Source organism: Sparus aurata, chromosome 18 (genome assembly GCF_900880675.1).
Source record: "Sparus aurata chromosome 18, fSpaAur1.1, whole genome shotgun sequence".
Taxonomy (NCBI): domain Eukaryota; kingdom Metazoa; phylum Chordata; class Actinopteri; order Spariformes; family Sparidae; genus Sparus; species Sparus aurata.
In genome coordinates this window covers 34,598,901-34,622,919 of record NC_044204.1, presented here as the reverse complement: position 1 = coordinate 34,622,919, position 24,019 = coordinate 34,598,901, and the positions used below count along the sequence as shown (strand labels likewise).

Sequence of the window (24,019 nt, the reverse complement as noted above, 5' to 3'; positions counted from 1 at the left end):
ACCCTTGAAGGCCACTTTTATCTTACGCGCTAAAGTGGCAAACATATTTGTCCGGAGCGTTCCCACAGTCTCCGGAGTTGGAAAGTGAATGAAGCAGCTGCATTGTAACACAGAACAGGAGCCGGTGTCCACACGGGGCCCCAAGTTTCAAGTGTGTCCACGGGCACCTCGGTGTTGATGCCCCGGTTTGTTTAGAGGACCGTAGAGACAGGTAGCATTTTCAGATGAGAACCTCTCAGATTGTCACTTTATAATGAGATCCATCACAGTCTACAATCAATCAGCTCTGATTCTGTGACAGTTATTTTATTGTTGTTTGGTTCAACTCGGATGAAAAGCTTCTGACCAGAAACATTAAGACACCACGCTGCTGCAGAAACACGTCAGTATCATGATATGACAACATGTTTTACACACTATAACAACATATTGTCACACTTCTACATCATACAAACTTATCACACTGTGACGAGAAACTTGTGTTGTCATAACAACACACTGTTTATCTTGTTATACACTTATTTCATGTCATAACATTAGAAGTTATCGTTACAGCACATTTCACTTTCTAATATGATAAAATAACTTGACAATGTCTTCTAATGGTGTGAAACATTTTATATTTACGTTTTAACTTAAAACAATAAACTTCTAAAATGTATAAATGTTATAAATGTAAAATATTTCACATTCTAAGATAAATGAGGAGGATATATAAACATTTCAAGCTAAAACAAGTTTATTATCATGTCGTTATAACAAGAATAGTTTCTTGTTGTAACATGTTAAGTTTCTTAATTTTGATAATAATGTGAAATTATCTTGTATTAACAACATTTTTCACATTAAAACATCTTACATCTTTTTTTCAGATTTAAATTTCCCTTTTTCCACATTGAGACATCTTGATTTCGTTAATTTTTTTTGTGGTTGATAGAAAAAACAAATTGGTTGATTTAAAAAACAGCCTGCAGCATCTGTATCACGTAGAGATCTCGTGATAAAACTTGATGGACACTAACAAAGTGGGCTTTTGACTCTTTTCCTCTGCTGTCAGTCTCAAACCTCGGACCCCCTCCTCCTCCACCGACACCCCACTGAACCTACTCATTACTGGGAACAATGAATGAGAAGGAGGAAAAAGAAAAAGAGACCCAGGCGGGTAAAGTTTTGTTGCTGGTGTTGTCATGTCCACTCACAACTTCTTAAAACTTTGGGTTGTGTTGATGGCGGGGGGGAGTTGGCTTAGTTCACCTCCCTTTTCCTTTGACTACTGTCAGGCCTTTTATGTTCTTCCTGTGGATTTTGGGTCACTGTCAGAGAGACTGAGAGAGCGTGTGAGGGAAATTTAAATGTGGCTCTCTGAAGGCTGGGAGAGAATACTGAGTGGCTGGTTTTCTTTTGGGGAAAAATACAGAATTTGAGGAGTTCAACGCTGCCTCTGGTGCCTCATGAAAACGTGAGTATCTCCTTTTTTTATGCATTTACTGTAAAAAATATATATATTAGCTGCTGAATTGTAATGTTGTATCTTGAGATAGACTGCAGGTTTTATTAGTCAGATGAAATATCTTCATGTATAAATATGGAGAGCAGTTGTGCGCTTTTCACCAGTTTTTTATTTTATTTTCTTTTGTATTTTAATTCGTGGAAAACGGCCCTCGTGGCTTCAGTCGGGACACCCATCTCTGCCTCATGTTGGCACCTTTCTCCCTCCTTGGGGATTAGGAGCTGTCAATGGGCCCCTCTGCTCCACACACACCCTCATACCCTGCACACACACTGCAGTAGCTGCTCAAATCTCTAGTTCTTAGGGCACTGTGTATGATAGTGACTGGGCGAGCTTGGGGCTTGATTAGCGCAGTTAGCCCTTCTAAGGCTCTGGCTGTTTACAGTGGATTACAGGGAGGGAGGCAGGGGTTAAGTCTACCCAGGCACCATGCCTCCCCCTCCTCGCTCTCTCTCTCTCTCCCCCCCACGGGAGCCACTGCAGCAGGGCTGGCAGCCCGTCTGGGCTCCCCATCGCAAGGCCAGGCTGACAGGTAGCGGGATTTGGCAGAGCAGTTTGCATGAGAGCCAACAAGAAAAACTGAACATGGCGGATTAGTTCGGGATTATGTTGTCAGAGTTAGCCTTGACGGACAAACTGCAGAGGAATAAATTGCAATCTGTTTGAGGAGCGCGCTGCCACACAAACAGGAGAGGCATCGGCTCGTCTCACCGCCTGTCCAAGATGACAGCGAGTGGAGAAAATCATTAATAATTTATAAACAAAGTGCGCAGCCATTACTGACGGCTGCCCACTCCGGCCGGACGAGACGTCTGGTTGTCTAACCCCGAACATCAGGAGGCTGCTTCATGTTAAATCTTAAAACCTAAAAGTGACAGGGCATGTGTAGAGATAAGAGAAGGTCAGGCTGAGAAGAACCTGTAAAATGCTTCAACTACTCCTGTGACTTAAAGTCTGTCATCTTATTTCTGATAAGGCGGAGAGGCGAGGAGCAGGCAGGAAGATCTGCAGCTTTTCTTTAAAACTTTCAAATTGATATGTAGTTGTGACTCATATTTGCACCTGCCATCTCAGAATGAGATCTTAGTAAAGCCCCAGAAATATCTCTAGTAGCTTTTATGAAGCCACAGAGGCCAGTAAACAAAGCCAGTGTTCACTGTTTCTGTGCAGCTGTTTCTGTCTAATGGTCAATATTTCCGCTATTGCTGTCGTTGTTGTCTGGTCAAAGGTCACCTGCAGACTGTATCGTGTCACAAGCAAGATACTTTTACCAGGACATCGCTTTATTTGTACTGATTTCACAAATTAATATGTAAAAAATATATTTATCCAGCATGCATATGCACTGTCATGATACCAGTCAGCAAAGCAATCCTTAACACAATGCTGCAATTTCACTCATTTTCCTGCAGGTACATGCAAACATTCAACCTCGATTGATTCAAAATTGTGCAACATAACATCATTTACAGCTTATTCAAATTAGAAGAATGTGTTTGGAAAGGTTTTTAAAATAGGTGAAATGTTTTTTAAAGTCTTAAGAGGAGAGCTAAGAAATAACTTCAGAGTAAAGGAAGTTTTATAAATGAGAGTCTTGCTCCACATCCAGGAGGAATAATAATAATTATAATACAAATAATAATAATAAAAAGTACAAACGTCCCACAGAGAGCGTAAACACTCTGCTGCAGCTACATTTCATTTCTCTCTGTTTTCATCTCACATCCGAGTTGTTCCTTTATTGGAGAATTGAATTATCTCGACTCGACGGCGTGCAGCAGCGTTTTCTCCTGCCGAGGACTGACTGGCATGGCAAAACGTATTAATGAGCTTTATTGCATTCTGTCCTCTCCTGCATCATTAGGAATGCATGTCTGTATGTTAAACATATGAATATGCATCGGCAGAGAGCATTTGCTCTCAGAGTTAGCGGTGAGCCAGCGTTGTGCCTTGAATAATAATCCAGCAGAGGAATGAACTGCGTCTTCTTTGCCTTCGCCTTGTAATTGAAAAAAGATAATAAGAGCACAATTTGTTGTTTTCTTAATTCGAACACTGAACGCTGACTCTGAATGTTAAATCGGGCTCCGGTTGAGTTAACACATCGTTTTATGAGGTGATATTTGCAGTTATGATAAAAAAATTCTTCAATGTTGCATGTTTAGATTCATTTAGCCGTGTGTGTGTGTGTGTGTGTGTGAATTTGTGATTACGGTACTTTATTTTGAAATTCATGAGACAAAATATACAGAAAATATATTAGACTTTGATTCATTTCCTGTCTGTCAGTTCTTGAACAAATCCAGTCCGGTGTTCTCGGTCACATCGCCAGACTGAGGTCAGCGGAGGTCACTGGATAAAGGTTAACAAATTACCATGATGGCTCTCACAGAGCTGATTGATGTCGGCTGGGGGGGAGGGGAGTGTGTATCAGGGGGGTGTTAGGTCAGGATAAGGAAAGCTTGGAGAGAAAGCATTTCTGTAAAAAGAAAAAGTGCTTCACAGAAAACAAAAGATGAACATTCAGAGAGACATCGAGATCCACATTATAACTGCTTTATGAGATGGAAGTGCAGGTGCAGAGTACAGATGTAGCATATTTCTTAATATATTTATGTATTTAGTATATACGTTTATATTCATGCTGGCTTTTTGTATCGATGGAAGTCATGAATGATAAAACAGCTTTGTTCCATTCAACGGTGTTCTGTGATGAGAAATCAGGACCCACAAGTGGAAACTGGAGCGCTGCCTGATTCTAAGAAAGAAGCGTTTCATCGATCCACTCGTGGTGAACTCGTTTCTTTTTTTTTTCCTGTGTTCCAGTTTTCTTACCGCTCGTGCTCTCACTGACTGTACCCTCCAGCTCTGGCCTGTGGAGGACCTGCTATTCATTCACCACACGCAAGGTCGCCAACGAAAACAGCCGGCGCTCCTCAAGAACAAAGACGCTATCTGCACCCATCAGGCAGCGTGTTGCAAGAACGGGTGACACGGAGCGGCGAAGAGAGGGAGGAACCGAGGCTCCCGGTGTACTGACAGGACAATTAGAGGGAGCAAATCTGCTATCGGAGAGAAATATTCCAGATAGGGTGGGCATGCAGCAGGGTGACGGACCCTCCGGGGGGCTCGGAGAGGAGGCGCCCAGTGGGGCACCGTGGGGGTGTTGATTGATTTAACTGGGTGAAGGTGAGAGACGTAGAAGGGTCCGACTTGTACAATGAAAGAAATGACAATCAGTAAATAATTATAAAAGATGGGAAAGTATACAGTAGATTCATAAAACCTCGCACCAGAAATAACAAGTGTTGAGGAGCAGCCCATCCATGTTTTTACAATCTGGAAAGACAAAATCCCAAAAAACAAAATAGCTTCCAGGATAGACATAAAACATTTTGGAAGGAGATTAAAACCCGAGCAGCGAGTTAGACATGATATTCGCGGCTCGTCCTCTCTCGGCCCCCCATTCCAAATAAATAAATCAGCGATGTCCGTACACGCAACTTTTGACCCGCGGTGACTTCATTCACTGAAAATTACAGTTCCTCTTTGATTTCCAAACGGTATTATCTTTGCTCTCCAGCGGAGGGAAGGTAAACAGTAGCAGTGGAGACTCGTATGTCTCTTTAAATAAACTGCATTGTCTGATGATGTTTTAATGGGCAGACCTGGATCCCCTGGGCAGTGACCCCGCTGAGGGTGCCTCTCTGCACAGGGTGCTGGGATGTAATTGCTGTGTACATACCAGGATATGCTCTGGTTTCCACACTGCAAGAAGTGTCCAACCCAGGGACTTTTTCAGAAATGTTACAGAGAATTTTAAGCTTTCCTTTTTTTTTTTTTTTTTACAAATCACATGAGCTGAAAGCTGAAAACAGCGGTAGACTCTAAGAAGTCAGTATATCCTCAGTGTTTTGACTTGTTTAGACTAATTTTGTTATTATCAAATGAGAATCAGTGCTAACGTTAGCGAGCTAGGTTAGCTGACACTCTCTGCGTTATAGTGTGAGGAAGAAGTAAACCCGTCCTACCCAAAGTTGACCTGTTGTTTCTGTTTTTCACCGGCTGAATGGAACCTGACGGAGGTGATGTGAGCTGAAGCTGAGTTTATGTTACCGTCACACAGTTAATACCTTAGTTTTTAACCTGATTAATGACGTGTGCAATGTAGATGACCATCGTTCTACACACACAGATATGAGATTTGAAAAAACAAACTTATTTTATATGAAAGATTAAGAGGACATATCACTAATTGCTGATTTTTAAATTGTATGTTTTCTCTAAAAGAACCTGAAAGCATCACATCAGCTGATGTAACTGATCCGAACCCGCACGTCATCCTTTTTTGGTCCAAACTGGTCCAGAGAGGTTCTGTTCTGAGTGGAAGACGAACTCAGCGGCACGATGCGTCCTCCAAAATGTTGCATGTTGTAAAGCGACAGGCGTTTTAAATGGTACATAATCAACACAATGCAGGCTTGAAATCTGACAATGTTTGTTTGATGAACGGTGCCAAGAAGTGCTGGAGTCAGTTAGCAACATCACGACACCGAAATTGACAACGTCTCTCCAAAAGCCTTTAATCTGAGGTACTGTTTCCACAAGTAAGTCCAAAATGGTTTCATGCTGTCTCAGCAAAAAAGTAAAATAATGCACTAAAGCTGCAAGAATAACATTTTTCACTTAGACTCTCCAATGGTAGACCTACTTGTTTAAGTGGACATTTTTTGCAGCGGATGTCTACGTATAATGTTCTTCCCACCTTATTCCCACATGGGGGTCCACTTCCAGTCCAAACACAGAGGGTATCAACAGAACAGGCGGCACCGTGACTTTCAGCCTCACACCAGGAGTGTCAGCGATGTTTCCCTGGGAAGAAACAAAGACATGCGCAGGAGTGACGAGGACAAGAAACTTTAGCAGGGGAACAAAAACAAAAAAAAAAAAGAACAGAGGATATTATCAGATGGAAAGAATGAGACAAAGTAACTCAGCTCAGTATGTGCACGGCGCCCACGTTTTCCTTTTCTGCCTGAAACTAATGAATTTCTGCAGGAAGAGGAAATGCTTTGGGAATAGGTAAAAATTTCATCAAACACCGGATGTGTGCACTTGATTAGTAATTCAGACCAAAGCTAACTTCGGTGAGACAATATTACAAGAGGGCTCAAGGAAATAGCTAATGAGCAGCTAAGCTAACTTCATCTCGCTGCCGAGCATACAGGCATCTGATTTTCTCGGCATCGAATCCTAATTGGATTGTGGAGAAGTGAAGAGGACAAAGAACATTTATCTTTCACAATTATCAGGAATTCATATCTGGGGCAAATTTGCCAGCTTGCTTTACAATTTGATTGAATTAACTATTGATGAGCTGAAGAAACCAATATCATTTCAATCTCGCGACCCTTAACAGTCAATAGATTACTCTGATTTCGGATATTAGAGGAAGCTTAAAAAATCTTTTTTGTGGTGTTCGACCGTCCTTTTAGTCATCTTCAATCTCTCAGTCTCAGTTTTTCCTCTCTCTCCCTCTCAACACCTGTCTTCTATTAGGCTCTGGCGACCAGCGAGTGCACAGGAAGCAGTGACGCGCTCGACAGGCTCGAATCATTCACAAGACGACAAGTGAGGGCGCGGCCTGGTGAAGATGTAAAGTAATATCCCAGCAGTGCATGAGGTCAGCCGTCCTCTTTTTACAGGCAACATGAAAAGAGGTTCGAGCGGCGGCCACGAGACGGGGCTGGGTCCGTTTGTCTCGCGGGTTCATCAGTTCAGATAATGTAACAGGGTGAGGTGGCTGCTGCAGAACATTTTTCTAACACGCTGATGTAATTGGATCACAGTGCGTGCATTCATTGACATTTGCAGACAACTTTCAGGAGTGAGAGAGATCGCTGCCATGTGACATCTCACGTTTCCCCAAGGTCAGCTTTTTAAATTAAAACCTCGATTGGAAGTTTTACGTCTTGCATTTGTAAAATTGTCAGTGGGGTCGTGAGGAGGGTTTCATAATAAGGTTGAAGATAAATGTTGGTTATGTACGCTTCTGCAAACCAACGATATGTTGAAGCTTTACATTTGTTTTTGTTCAGTTTTCAATGTAAAGAGTCTACGAGGAACTTTAAAATGTTTATGAAACCGTCTCTGATTCCTCTGATGATTATTAATGAGCTGTAAAACCAAACGAGACCATCAGCGAACAGACTGCTGATTTTATATTGTTATTAATGTCTGCAGTCACATCCTATCACATATAGAATAACATATAGAATAATTACCTCATTGTGATCCATCCTGATGTCTCTGTCACTCGCTTCCAAAACAACTAGCAAAGATCTTTACAACAACAGCCGCTGGTGTCGTACCACTTCTGTCCAAAGGGGGCGCAGGAATCGACAAAAACTGAAAGTTCTTCGTAGACAATTTAATGTGACAACGCTGTAATACTGCACTCGTTAGGAAAGAACATTTTCTCAAACTGGTCTAGAAATTGTTCTGACGTCTGTAAAAATAGAAAATACCAAGTGAAATGTTGAAACACAATCAAGTCAGTAATTTCATGGAGGTTGTGACGCTAAAATATCAAAATTAAGCGTAACGATTAGCACATCGCATTAAACGATGTTAACATTTTCAAACAATCGCAGTTTTTTTAGGCAAAAGAAACTATTTGTTCAGGCTCAGAAAAGGAACATACTGTGTGTTAAAATAACTAAAGTAAGTTACGCAAACTTAAGTTATGTAACTCGCGTCCCGTGACGATACGTGAACGAAGGTTTTCGGAGGTTAAGTCCTGAGAATAAACCGACCTCCCCAGACGACCCCTGACGTGTGTCAAACGTGAAGCGTTATGTTATATATTGTATTATATATATATGTTATATATTGTAGAAATGTGAATACAGCATGTATAAAATGTACAACTTCAACAGGTATTCGAGCAGCTGGGTTGAAGTTTTTCTAGCCTTCGTTAAACCTTCAGATCTGAGATTGTTTTTGCCAGTTTTTCACGCTATCGTGTGGAACAAATGTTCAGCGATGTGCGAACGTTCACGGATAAAGTTCCGCGGTGACAGAGATGTTTTGTCTGCCCCTCAGGTTAGAAAACAACAGTATGAATTAAGATCACGTTTTGCCTGTTTTGACGTGGTCCCCATGGTTCGGGTGCCAATTAACCCCAGATGGTTGGAGTCGCCCACACGAGAGGTGACGTGAGGTGATTCGCCATCGCTTCGGTATGAGTTCCATAACGCGAGCTGACGGTGGGGATTTCAGGAGCAGGGCGGGGAGGTGGGGGGGGGTCCGGAGGGTTCGTGTTCTGTGAATCATGCAGCCTAGCGTGCGATCGGCACACTGCCCTCCTCTTGACTCCTTCATAAGCTCTGTTACAATAACACACTTGCTTTTCACTCCGGCCCTCACCCCGAGCCTCCCCCGTGCAAAACTCCCCCCGCCCGCCACCACCAAGACTTCACTTCTCTGAAAAACAGGAGGGGGAAGCAAAAAAAGACAGAGCCCTGCACCTTCAGTTTTCTGCAAGATAAAAGCTGCAGGGTGTTTATTTCGGCCTCTGGCTCCCCTCGAAACTCCATTACTGTTGTTAGCCTAACTGTGATGACAAAGATAATCTTTGTTATTATTATTATTATTATTATTATTCCTCCACTTTAATTAATTTCTCCCCGGGGCACGGAGCGGTAATGAGGAGCAGACGTCGACTGTTTTTTACCCCGTCTCCTCACTTCCTCAACGGTGAAGTCCCAACCAAGTGCAAAGTCAAGGTTAACAGTGCCATCTACAGTAGAGAGGAAACCAGTCCATGTTGTGAGTGGATGATCGGAGACGTGCAGAGATGGACACGTCTGAGCCGTCAGCCATCTTGTTCTGAGGGGTTTGTATCTTCTTGTTAGTCGCGGTGGGTTCTGCAAAAGTAGGCGTCTTTCTGGCTCCAAACACTCACTCACAGCCAGTCGTGTTGTTGTGAAGTGGTACAACTCTTCTTTACACACTCGTGTTAAGTTTTGAAGGGAACCGATCATTGTTTAAAAGTTAAAGACTGTCAAACTGCAAAAAGTGCCTGTTTTCCCTTAATTGTGCTTTCAAGGTTTAGTGGGACAGACTGACAGCTTGTCTGCCAAAGTGTGTGTGTGTGTGTGTGTGTGTGTGTCAGATGTAGAGCTGTGATATAGACGCAGGACTCAGAAAATACGTCGATATATATGATTACGTTTCAATAACAAAGTGAAGGAAATTATTAGTTTTTCCACATTGATTCCCTCTGACACAAACAGCCTCTGTCATCGTTCTTCTCGTATGTTGAATAAAAACGCATGACGTCGCCTGAATGCTGCTTTCGAAGCGAGTCCTGCTGTACTCGGGAGCACAGCACCAGTTTTGCTAACAGCTTAAGCAAACATGGCACGGTGCTAAAAACTGCATTCTGCAAATGTGTTGTTATTTTGAAAAGCAGGGAGCGACAACACGGCTTTATTAAAAACGCTGTCAGGCTATTAAAGACAAAGACTTCTTTAAATGTCAACCACATGCCAGCACCCACCATCATGTTAGAAAAGTCAAAGTGAGGGGTCAATGATAGGTGCTGTTGTGATTTTCAAAATAAAAGTATCTTGTTTAGCGTTTGTTAAATGCCTCGCTGCTGCAAAACCCCCCTAAACATCAAGCAGTTAAACCTGGACACCAGCTAATCTACGGTCTATTTTTCTCATTTGTAAAAACATACAATAGATATTAAATATATTCATCCACAGGTCTTCTGTAAAGTACTCCATGTGAGGAGTGCAGTCTGTGTGAGCGGCCTCTCTCCGTCTATAAGGTCCGTATTTCCATCACTGTGACAATCTGACACCGAGTCTAATCGTCAGCACTCTTTGGCATGTGGAGCATTTTGGAACCAAACTCCGAGTGAGCTTTTTAAAAAAAAAAAAACGTCTCAAAGGACTCGAAAAACATCACCAAAAATTACAAAGTCCCTTGCTCACCTCGCTCTCTCGGCGGGATTCTGATTGTAACATCCCTGTCCCTAAATAATTGTTTATCCGTTTAAGCAGGACTAAGGCGAGGTGAGCGACGTGAACGAATTCACAGCTGACTAATTTAGCACATCAATGTCAGACACTAAACACGGGGATTCAGAGATTTAACCATTTGCCTTGACGAGGGAGAGAAAAAAAAGGCTAAAGAGGGACCATTACTGTTTATCCTCAGCCTTATCACTACTGGCGATGGGCTTGTAAATATTATCCTATTCTCCTTAATCCACTGCACAACGTCGCGCTCACCCACTTACCGGAAGCTCCGACATTTACCTCGGGATTTGCCGGGGCTTCGGCTAGAGTGGCTGCGAGTGGGAAAGTACTAATCTACAAGGCAGATTCAGGATTAGTGTGGTGAGCCAGGTGACCCTGGGGCCTGAGATCTTATTGGCCGGAGGAGACGCGGGCCCTTGTGGTCCTTGGCGGGGGGTGACTGACGAGAGGAAGCGAGGAAGGCGAAGACGGGGAGGGGGGGTTCTCCCCAACTCTGCTCTCTCTTTGTTTCTCCTTTTTTTTCCTCTCTTTCTCCTCCTTTTCTCTCGTCCACACTCTCGCTCGCTCTCTCTGAAGGAGCCCTGATGAGAATTCCACTAATCAGCTGAGGATTAACAGGGACTCAGACAACACTACATCTAATTCCCCCTTCACCGCCACTGGGGCAACAAGAGGCCCCACGCAGCACTGCAGCACCGAGCAGAGCACTGCGCACTATTCCTGTTAGATACCAGGCGGATATTCACTTGTTGATTTACTGACCAGTGTGAGAGTTAGTGGCTCTGTCGTACTAAAACCTGCATGATTTTGATTGCAGACTTTGAGGTTTGCATCCTGAGTCACGAGGTTCAGGCAGCACAGGCAGTCTGGTTGGAGTTCGGGTTAAATTCTGGATTTGTTTGAACGTTAATCGAGTAAAGACGTCGTTCTGTTTGCTGGTAAATTCTTGCAAAGCTGGCAGTCGTTCCCAAACCTCAAAACAGTGAATGTAATAAACGTTTTTAATATGATTTAATATGTTGTAAACGTGTTTATGATTGCAAAAGCTCATAATGTACACTCATTTTTGCGATTTTGCGATTTGGCCGATACATTAATTAACGTTTCCTAACAATGTTGATGAATATAAGCTTTTTTTTCTTCCTTTGCGAGGAAGAGGCAGTGATGGAATGTAACTAAGTACATTTACTTAAGTCTGGTTCTAAATTACAATTTTGAGATATTTGTGTTTTCCTTCCTCTTCTACTTTATACTTCCACTCCATTTATATTAAATACTCTACTTTGTACTCTACTACACTGTTTCGATAATTTTTAGTAACTAGTTACTTTGTAGATTACATTCTGCATCAGAGCCAAAAATGTAAAAAAAATAATTTCATTTTAATTTACCGTAATTTATTTGATCAGCATCCGATAAAAGAGAAACAAACTATTCATATGGGGGAATTGAACTTTTAACAAAATAATAGTTGATGATGACAGTGATGATGATGTAATCATCAGTAACGAGCAGAGAGCTGGTTTAGTTTTAATTTAAAGCTTTTTGTGACGGCAGGTTTGGAGCAAAGTTTGAATTCCGAGACTGGAGAAAATTTTTGCTGCAGATTTAATAAATTAAGAGAAATTTGCTTTGGTGCAGTTCACCAATAATAGGAAAAAATAGAGGTGTAACAATATCAGTCAATTAATAATTAATGTTTTTACAAAAAATGTGATTGTCAATTAAACTGTAAGTCCTTTATAAAGCAGAAATACCACAATCAATTCAAATCCTCTATTTAAACACAAAGAACTGAGCTTGCTTTAATTTACTGTGATGTCGAGCTAAAAAATGGGTTGAAAAATAAAATAAAGAATGAAAACAAAAAGAAAATCATTTACAGAGAGAAGCAGAGAGGATTGTGATCGTGATTTTAAATAATAATAATTTCAGCTTCTGAACGATGAAGATTTACTGCTTTCCTCACTTTTATACTTTAATAGAAATAGAGACACATGAGTAGATATGGATGTGAATGTGGAAACAAACCCTGAAGCATATTTCATTAATAAAAAAATATCTGTAATGCAAATAATCATCAGCTGGAGCTGTTTAAAGTCCCTCATGTGAATGTGTGACGCTCTACTATTGTTGAACAAACTGAGGCTGAAATATAGATTTAAAAAAAAACATTCAACAAAGAAAAAGATAAAAATAAGTGACTGAATAAATGAGTCATTTGGTGCTAAAAAACCCTCCAAATTGGCTGAAGATGTGCCGCTCACACACAAACACAGCTTCATGTTCTGGCCTGTTTATTTTTCTCCCTTTTCTTATTTTCTGTCCGAGATGAGCGCGTAAGCCAACATGACTGCGCGAGTGTAATCCTGTGTGCTCGGATAACAACATGATGGTCAGCCTGTGTTTTTCAAAGTGACACTGGCATCAGGAGCTCATTCATTTTAATGCCGAGGCTCATTCACTTGCCAGGTCATGCCGGGCCACCCACAAAGCACAACTAGTTCTTTAAACACATCAAGAGTGTGCCGTTTCACACCGTGCGAGCCGGGCTACGTGATGTTTCAGAGTCTGCATTTCAGCATCTGCTCAATATTAGCGCCTCAAACGGTGCATTAAGCGCGGTGCACAATTCATGATAATATATCAGAGGCATCAGGAGAAGTGGGTTGCATTTGCAGCCTGGTTAAGTACATTTTGGCAGCAGTCCCGTGCTATCTCGGAGACAGGTTGGCTTCCCAGCCTCCCACAGTTTTGCAGTAATGAAGGAGCTGTCTTACCCAAACAAACAGGCTCTCTGGAGATGTACCTCAACTACCTCCTTAATCCAGGAAGTCTCTCTTATCTCCCCACAAATGGCCCCGTAGTGAGGCGCAGCACACTGCAGTGTCATTCATCAGCTAAAACCCCGGAGCGATGAGCAGGTACGACTGTTGGGAAAGTGAAAAGTGACGGCTGGCACTCCGGTGGCACCGATCAGAGCTGCGAGGCTCAGTTTGTGTCGATCACACGTCAGTCTGGTTGAATCCTCGCAGAACGACGAGGCCTTTATGTTTTTTTTACATTAGCAGATAACAGTACGTCTGTTACTCGAGTCCCACCGGTGAGCTGCTGCTGTCGCGTTGGTCATCCAGGATTTTGAGCTCATTCTACTCATAAATCTGTAATACAGTGACATTATTTTTAAAACAAGCTGTTCTCACACAGAATATCACAATATCAAAAGTTGTACTTTTTTTAACTTGGCCAAATTTCGTTCTGATGCATATTGTTTGTTTCTATATTTTCCGTTCATTCATTATTTGAGTTGGTTTAACATGTTCCATTTTCTGAATGAATTCCCAATTAAAAGTCAAAGGTCAACACCACATTTCTCCTGATGAGGACTTTGACTTTTCTGTCCATGACACACCAGAACTATAACTTTTAATCCATCATTTCTTTCACTCAGACTTCTGTTTTATGTTATCGGTGATCTTGTAGCCTTACATGCCCGATGCACTGCTCGATCCCCACTAACCCAAACTTCCTCTAATTAAGCCGTGTTTTCCAATTTCTAATCACTTCAACAATGACGATTCACAAAAATGGAAATGTATGTTGTGAAGTTCAGCGGCTGAAGGTGTTGACAAGAAGAAAACGAGGGGAGAAAAAGTGTGTGTGGGGGGAGTGAGTGCCGGCCGGCGGGGGAGAAAAGTAATTTGTGGAGGAGTTGTGACACTCGGCGCCGCTCATTAGACAACTTCACAGAGAGCTAAAAGCTTTGCTGCTCTCAGAGAACACACTCCCACACACAGCCGACTGCAGCCGGGCCGGTCGGACCAGGAACCTGAAGAAAGTTCGTCAACGATCGAGAGAGAATGTTTATTTTGTGTAAATGTGCAGTGATTTTAGAAAAAACACACACTTCATTTTACTTTATTCTTTAAATTGTTTCTGACGTTGGTCGTATCAAAGTTCACCCACATGAGGAATGTCGGTTTTGTAAGTTAAAATTGTAATATTTTTTAATATTGTCTGAACACTACGACGGAGAAATAACAACAACAACAATAATACAAAAATTATAATGATGCAGCATTTAATGATACAAATAAAAATGTAATACTCGTGAATGTGAAGTACAAAATTGTCAATGAAAATAAAATCATCATTACTAAAATATATATGATAAATATGTTATATTTATATATGGTATAAATTAATACATATTATGTATAATATTATTTGTATTATTTACAGGCATGACCCTGCAAGAAACATATATTATTTAAATTAAATGAATTAAAGAGAAATAAAAAAACTAACTGACAGTTTTTCTTGTTTTTTTATAAAACCTTTTCTTCTTATATTCTTTTGTTTTCCTTTCACCTCTCCAGAATTTATGATCATAACAGCAACCCAGATTATATTATTTTATTTAATCACTTTATAACGTTGATGATTTTAAATTTAGATAAATGTTTTCCTGTGAGCGACAGTTGTTACTTTAATTTAGTGTGAAAGGTTTGAGGATTTATTCCAGTGATACGAACAAAGTCAGATACACAAGCAAGAATAAAACTTTAATGAGTGTCATCAGCATCAAATTAGTCTAAAGTCGACTCGATGCTCCTGATATTTTCTCTCTGTGGATCTTAATAAGCTACCTGTTCTCTTCTCTTCTCACCACGGCTGAATTGTTTCCTCGTCCTGTGTTAATACGCTTGTGTGTTAAATAGCCGAGCAGTTTCCCGTTACTATCAGTTACTCTGAGGCAGGTTTGGAGCCAGTCGCTAAGAGCTTTCATCCTCCAGTGTTGATCGTTAATACTGATCTGTACATTTTTTCTAACTAAAGCTCTTATAAAGAGCTAAGACCATAAGACTGTGTTTGCGAGTTTAGCGACTACGCCAACAAGGCAACAAGGAGCTGGAGAGAATTGGAAACCGAGTGCGCAGCCGGTTCAGAGAGCTGAAAACAGCTGTGTTTTTACAACCGCTGAAACACAACGCGAGAAAGGATTTATTTTTTTTTTTTCCATCGGCTACCCATACTGCACCTGCCATTTCCATCACAGCCATGTGGCCACAAAGGGAGCAGTATATCTGTCAACAGGATCAAGTACTCAATAGACCCCGCGAGCCACTCAATCCTTCAAGACACCCTCTCCACTGGCCTCAACAAAGCCCCAGAACCCCTCAACCTGGCCATCTCAGCCCCATTCATTCAGGATGTCCAACTATTTTCTGTAAGGAAGATATTTCCAAACTGTCCAAACGACCCGAGGAGCAGCGTGCCACCGATACAGGAGCCCATTTAGAAGCTGCGGCTCCAAAATATGACACCCAAGTCTATTTTTGAACCTGATACTGAGACTTGTATTTTGGAAAACTTCGAGATAAACATCCTGCTGTTTTTGTAAGAAATGTGCGTGTGGATGCAGAAGCAGTCCCAGTTTGATTTGTCAGATTTAACATCACCTGTCCTGACAGCAGTATTTATAAGCGCCATTTCACGGAGGACAGATACGGCAAATAAAATCTCACTGACCCCCGTAAAGAAACTTGTCATCGTGGCTCAGCTCTACACTCGAGGTGAGCATTAAATAGCCCGGGTTCTGTGTGATCCTCAGGTCTGACATGAGTGTTAGCACTGGGTAGGCACCCTCAAAGGTAAAAAAAAACCCAAAAGAAGAGGGAAGGAAACGCAGAGACTGGCTCGACCCGCTGGGGATTACGGAGGGGTCACAGTGGATCAGCTGGGTCTTCCTCTCCCACAGAGGAGGGAAAACAAATATTAATCACCTCCAGCACTTCACACACAAAAGGCCCCGAGACGTGAGGGCAGGAGGGCTGGCAGAGAAGACGACACAGGCCTCAATAACTAATGAAAAACCCCCGCAGGGGCCGTGCCGCGGTGGGGCCCACGCTCTCCGGACACCTCAGTGTGTGAATGTACGTCTGTAGTGTTCAAATTCAGTTGCACTTCTTCATGCAGGTGACTTAGAGTGGACACGAGGGACTTCTTCTGATTAATGCAGTGCTGATAAATCTGCATTAAAGTCTTGTTTGCATCGATGAAGTGTGTGTAAGTGTCCACCGTACGTGTGAACGACAGAGAACGAGTGTGTGTAGCGGCGAAGGTAACGGCAGTGTGTGTTTGTTTATTCTCTCCCTACTTGGCAACATGCTGCGTCCACGCTCCTCTTCCTCCCACACCTCCCCCCATCCTTCGTCCATGAGGCATCTCGCGAGTGGCAACGACGAACCCCACCTGGCATACTGGTGACGGCGCCATCTGGTCGCGGCCAAGGCTCGCCATCGGGCCCGCAGTCAGTACCCACACTGCCAGTGTGCTGTTGTTTAATGAGCGCATATGAGCAAACATTTGACTGCCAGGTGGCGTTGCCGCCACGCCATGCCGACCAGGCAGGGTTCTGCCATTGCTGTTCAAACCCGGGGGCATCAAAGGGGGGCCTTGGATTTCCAAAGTAACTAAGCCATAATCCACCCCCTTATTGGTCCCATTCATATTGAAATACATGATCAGAGGAGCTGAGGAGGCCCTAATCTTGCCAATGAGCGGTCCAGCACAGCTGCAGGGATAAAGTCAGAGTATGAGACCACCAGTATATTAGAAAAACTCAGGCCTTGCTGATTGGATTAGGGGTGACGAGGGAGGGGGGGGGGGTTGCCTCGGGGGTGAGGAAATGTCATCTTCAAGCGTTGTGTGTGGCGTGGTGGTCTCGGCGTTGGCGTCCGAGGATCAGGAGGTGGGGCAGACACACTTTGTCCCGGGGTTCGGTGACCCGCACAAGAGAAATTGGAAGGGGGTGAGATGAAGAATGGCGACAACAAAATGGAGAGCAAAGGCAAAAGGCTGAGTGTGTGGAGTCAGGCCTCCATAGCACCTCCCCGCCGCCCAGCGTGAGCTCGGCTCGTATTAAGTTGTAGCATGGCAGTGTTGAGGAGGGAAAGAAAGAGGGAGAGAGAGAGGACTAAACCGGGCATTAGCTGTCGACTTAAAGGTTTGTGCTGGTTCCTCTGGTAGGAAGAGCCGCCCCGTTTAAGTGTGATTGAGCGTGGCTTAGATGGGGATCAATGGTTATCCTCTCGACTGTTTTGTTTTGAGGTTTCTTTTCTGTATTTACTGTGAGGAAAAGAAGAAGCCATTTTGTTTCACAAATCAGGAGCCAAATATTTCCATAGTTGTATGTCTGGCACTGACGATGTGATTTACTGCTTTAAACCTGCAAATACGTCTTTAAAACAAACTTCACGAGTTGTTACTGTAACAAAAGTTGATTCTCGCTCTTGTTTCGTCTTTAACAAAGACTGTAAGAGCCGACAGGATCATCGCGAGGTGATATGTTGAGTGTCTGTGTGCCGTAGACATGAATATATCATGACAAATACACAGCTCACATCAAAAAAGACACTACAAAGTTATGAACTATATTTGAGTGTATTTGAGAAACATACACTTGATAACTTATGTACTCTACATTTAAAATAACAACAGGAGTTGTATCAAGGGAGCTGATAATAATTTAAGAAAATAAATGTTTTTTTTACAGAGACAAACTATATTATTCACAAAACTTTTGCTTGTGGTTCATCAAGATTTTGAACAGATTGAAGTGAGATTATGGTTTATTTCTCACTTTTTCACCAAATGAATGAATAAAAAAATGTCCTTCTGTACCTTTACAATGAGAGAAAGTCATTTAAGACATTTGAAAATAAATGTTAAAAAAGATTTACTTTTACTTTTTTTTTAAATTTACTTTTAGAATATTTTTAAATATTTAATTTCATATAACACATTATTTTATGTGCCTGGTGGGTGGAGTGACTTGTTTACTTTTTCTTTGTTTTCATATATATATACAAAATAAAGTATAACTTAAAAAAACATATATAACTTACCATTTCATCAGCTACACCTGTACGGTGTATACAGACATAAATTCTGCCTTTACAAAATAATTCTGCTGAGTTCTGACCCTGTTCATTCATCAACACGTCTGTTGTTGAGGTTGTAGTCGGCAGTGATGTTGAACTGGAACACAATAAACTGAGACGTGTTTCTGTTAAATGAAGCATTTTAATATAAGTACTTGAGCTTTGATATTTTAACTGATCGTTAATAAGTGTCACTTTGTTTTTATTGGAACCATAAAGTGAGTTATTATGTAATATTTTGTCAACAGATGATGAGAGAACTGAACATTTTAAATATAGAATCGTCTGCGTAGAGTCGGTGAGTTTGGAGGAGGTCAATGAAGTCAGCTGACCGTCAGTGTTGTAACGTAACGTTAAAGAGCGATTGTTCTGAAGAAAACATGATCAACACCTGAATGTGAAACTGATGATGTCACGATGTTACCTGACAGGATACAAGACGAGGTTCTAGAGTTCTGAGGCTGTGCTGGTGTCTTCTCTCCGTGCAGCATGTTTAAAAGAGAACAGATTCATCACAGTCTGAAATCGAGTAAATCTGTAACAAATAAAGAATCCAGCGGGTGAATATCTGAGTACAAAACAAACAAACACAAACCAACTGTATTGTTGTGTGATATCGTGGAACAATAAGGTCATTTTATTTTTGTTTGGGCGTTTATGTGATTCTGCCTCCCTGCCTGCTCCGGTCGTTACAGCTGAGCAGCGGCACAGAGCCTCACAGCCTCCGCTGAGCTGACGATGGATTTTTGGCTCTTGGTACACCTGCCCAAGATGTTTGCTCTGGATTGACACTTAGCCTGCTGTTAGGATCGAGTTGTGCAGACAGACGTGAGTCTATTTCACATTCCCTCGTCTTAGCAGCCTGTTCACATTTAGCTGATGATGTCAGAGAAGCGGGCAATTTTAATTACGATTTGTCCCGAACAAAATACGATACAAAGCGTAAATTCATCCATAAACTAAAGAGTTTATGTGCAAAAAGTGATATAAATGTCTTTCATAGCAATGATTTGAAATGCACATTATTATGTGTGGACTTCACAGACTGATAGACGCACATGTGCTCAGACACACAAACACACACAGGTGGGACGTCTCGCCTCAGTCACTCTGTGAGTTTGTAGACAGCAGACTTTCATGGAATCCATCTGCAAATTCACTCAGCCGCACTGGAAAACCTTCACCACTTCTGCAATTGGACTGTGAGGACGGTACGCCAAGCACATTTCTCTGTAACGTGTTAAAGATAAACTTTGAATCCAGGAAAACAACGTTTTAATCCGACAGACCCGCCACAAATAGAAGCTTTTATTCCAGTGGAATCAAGGTACATTGTATCTTTAGGATTTAGTTTGAGAGACTCATTATGAAACCGTCTCGGTTCCAAAGTTTGAGTTCCTATTTCTTTAGTTTAGATCCCCAAAGGGTAAAATACGTGTTAATGACAATAACACACAGTACAGATGGAGGAGCTGTACACTAAATTATAAATGTTCTTGTTTCATGTTAAAATTTTTCAGCGTTTCTTGTTTATCACCTTTCAAAATAATCACAGTGGCCGGTACTGTTTGCTTAAATACATTCTGATAAAGGTTCCGAACTATTCACACTGAGAAAGGATAATATATGTGTTTGTATGTTGTGTTGTTACTTATATTCTTCTTCTTTTTTTCATGCTTCGCCGGGTTAAAGCAGGTCACTTGTCAATACTTATAACGCAAATAGATTTCACTTTGGCGAAGACAGCGTGAGCAACATGGCTACCACTAGCACTCTGGCTGCTGTTGAAAGCCAAAAACAACCATAAGAGCACAAGAGTAAAATACCTTGTCGTCTTAATAAGTTGGCAGGTTTTGTCGCTTATTGATCTCGTAGGAAGAATGTTGGTTTTGAACCATCTCAAGTCTTATCGGTAAGAGAAACACGTGTGAGCAGGGGAGCAGACTCTGACACAACACTAGTGTGAAGAAACAACAGTTTTGACCTTACGATATTTATGTAGGCCGTCGTGTTGAAGACGTATCTACTGAAGTTAGCATGCTAACCAGCTAGCCCTTACCCATACTGTCCTAAAGCTACTCTGCTAGCGGCTTAAACACCAACACATCCGATATAATCCAAATCTAGTGTTGGCTGCTAGCTGCACAGCTAACTGAGCTAACCAGCTAACTGTAGTTACAGTTTGCAGCGGTTAGCGGTTGTTCTGGTGATATGCTGCCCTCAAATTGTTTTGAGTAGCCATGAATTTTGCAAGACAGCAATTCTTACATGTCGAACCTTTTAAAAAACGGAGCAAAATTTGTTAAAGATGTGTTTTTTTGTAAACACAGGCTCATGAAATCATCCGCGTGTATCAGAAAAGTGGCTTTCAAAACGTCCTTTGAAGGCAGAATGCCTGCAGCGTCCGTCACGTCACAGGACCTCTGCAAGTGTGCTGCGAGGGTCAGTCCAGTTCAGAGCAAATGTCAACTTGGGTCCCTGTGGGCTAGGAGAGCTAGCTCAACAATGCTATTGTGCCTCAGAGGGATCTACAGTTGATTAAGTGCCCTGTTGAGAGAGCGGAGCCGTTGCCAAACAAATACTAAAACGTCCAGAGCAACAGCGGTCAGTCGAGTGCCAGAGCTCATTATACAGCGTGCAGAGCGTCACGTTAACAATCTGAAAAAAATGAAGCCGCGCGTCCGTCGCTCGTAAGAGCTAAAATACAGTTTATTCACTTATTAAGAAAACCAAAATGAACTGAGTGAGCAGCAGCAGTGAGGCCTCAGCGTGGCTTCAGCTGATGACAGCGCCCTGATTCACATTGCTCAGTGTTAAGAACATCTCAATGGCTTTTCATATTTCGCTGTGTTTACTTAATTATAGCAGCATTCACTTCTCAGCATGGCAGAGCTTTTGCAAGTCTCCTTTTACTAATCAAGCTCACGTCCTTTGCCAACATGGCTGACAGCAGATCTCCAGTGCGCCCGGGGAGTTGGGTGACGGTTTGTGTCAGCTGCGCCTTTTACCTGTCGTCAAGCGGCGGCTGCCATCCTTCTTCCGCTTTGCGTCAGGGGAGAAGGTTGGTCTCTTGGAAGCGTGTATCAGATGGCTGCATGCTGGGCGACATACCTCTGAAATGTTGAGGAGCTCCACATCTATTTATCTCGATCTCTGCGCCTTTTAGAACTGGCAACTTCCCATTTTCGCTAGTGATCCCTCAATCAACAGCTGAGTGGCTGTTAGCCATGACAGTTGTATATTCTTACATGCTGGAATAGCAGCGGGTGGAGTGAGTAGGTGAGTGAGTGAGTGTTGAATTTGTCAGGGTACCACCATGTTTAGTCAGTGGTGAGGCCTTCAAGAGCGCAGAATGGCAAGCAGGAGTGTGATACCACAAATGTCACAGAAAATCTCCAAGCAGCCCGGAGGTCACTGAAGAGGTTGTAACGAGGTGCCTGCTGCTCGGCTGTGCTTTAAGGGCATTGTGCATAGAACATGTTTATTTTGTCTGATTAAATTAACTGTTAATTAAAGCCCTAGTATGCCCCAACCGTCTCTGAGTGGACGTCGTTAGAGGTGCATTCACTGACAAGCTGAAGGATTTGGAAACAGCAGAGATAATGTGTGGACGTGCACGGTCATGTTTTATGATTTTACACACGTGTTTTGCATAGTTTAATTTATTTAAACATTAGAGATTAACACCAGCATTACAAAAATACAAAATAAAACTAAGAACAATGACGGTTTTAGTTTTGCTGACTACACATCGTTTGCTCAGGTTTTAAATGTGGACGTGAGTGTCGTTTGTTTCATGCTAGCTGAGATAAATTTGCAAGGTTTCAAACTTTCAAGGCTTTCTTGGCATGAGGTAAAGAATGACCCTCGCCCTGCTGTCGGAGTGATATTGTTCTCTCGTTATCCAAGTAAAAGCTTGTCCAAGATTAAGGCTGGATCTAAATGTCCCCCCTCAGGACTTGTGTACTGAGCCCTCACAGACTTTTGTCAAACATCATGTGATAATCCTGTGTGAGGCTGTATAGAAAAGCCTAAAGACGATTTTAATAAAATGCATTTTTATTACCTATATAACCTGTACAAATATATCTTTCCCTGCATGATGCGGTTGAATATTATTTCTGACCTACATAATTCAAGTTCAGATTTGTCATTGTTTTAAAAATGCTTTTTTTATTTTTCCGTCTGCAGTGACTTGTTGGTAATTATATCAGTGAAGTTTTGATGAAGTTTGCACCACGAGCAGACTTCCTGGAGGTCTGCAGACAGTCTGCCTGAGGCCCCGCGTGGACTGGATGAAACGTGGGTTTGGAGCGCCCTCACCATGTGCACACTTCCTGGGAATGCACCTGCAAAAGTCTGCGAGTCTGCACGAGGGGTGGAGGCTGAAATCCTTCCTCAAGACTGTTCTGTCACTCCTTTATTTTCTTTTTCACTTCCTCCATCAAGGTCCCGTTCAGTCTCTTTGCCTCTGCCATAATTTACTGAGAATAAATAGCTAGCTTCTTCTTAAAGCGAGCTGTGAATGCATAGTTTGTGCTGTGAGTATTGTAATTTGCTCTGTTATTTTGATGTAAAATAGTTGTTATAACGGCCTGCAGAGGGTTCATCCCAAAGCTAATGGCTGCTTTTGTTAAACTGTTTTTATCTGGCTTGCACTGCTATAAAAGTCCATCCATGTTGATGTTTCACCAAATGACGTCTTGATGTCGAGGTTCATCTCCAGCTTTGGACCCATCAAAGTGCCACTTAGTGTAATTAAAAGCGACAGAATGCTTTTACTCTGCTTTGTATCAAATCCAATTAATTACCTTAAAGTGAGCGCCTGCAGAATAAACATTCAAAGGAAAAAAAAAAATCTCAAATCTCTAAATTGCTTTGTTTTATCACAGCAGCTTTAGATTCGCTGGGAATTTAATTGGCTGAGTTGTTGTGTGTTGACTCAAGACACCAAACCTCCTCATGACAACAAGAAGACTGAAAAGGTCCAAATCCGAACTGTAACCCCTCAGATTATCATAATTATACCCTGTGACAGGCTCTCGTCTTTGAAGGCTGATCCTCTCTAACCTCTCCGTGTGATCACGTGCTCCAGGAGAAGATCGGTGGAAACCCCCCGGAACAGCGTCGACGTGGGCGAAATGTGCAGCATGTAGAAACAATGAGCACCAAAATGAGCTCTAACTTTATGAGTATTCTTTATATTTTGAGCATTCAGAGCACAAAGCAATAAGCGTGATTTCTTTTAAGCAAACTAAATAAAGATTTGTGTATATTTTGTTTGTCCAAGATCTATTCAGATTTGTCACCTGCCGGCTTGTTGCTGCTTGCTGAGGCAATTTTCAGCTCAGTGCTTATGTGATTTTGACTGCAATTTTGTTAGGCCTCTCTTGTAAATGAGAAAGACAATAAGGTAATCTCCCCAGGTTTAACTGAAATAAAGTTGAAACATGCACACACTCTTTTAAATCCGTCTGCTGCTTCGCTGCAGCTGTGAAATAAAAAACACA

At 42.1% G+C, this 24,019-nt stretch overlaps 1 long non-coding RNA gene across 1 annotated transcript; it reads left to right on the top strand.

The window, feature by feature from the left end:
* The first annotated feature begins 1,126 nt into the window (after positions 1–1,126).
* Positions 1,127–23,728, top strand: LOC115569372 (uncharacterized). Its single transcript, XR_003981542.1, has 5 exons — positions 1,127–1,459; positions 4,100–4,101; positions 4,337–4,699; positions 7,070–7,193; positions 22,701–23,728. It is a non-coding gene; the product is annotated as an uncharacterized LOC115569372 (long non-coding RNA).
* Positions 23,729–24,019: the final 291 nt, after the last annotated feature.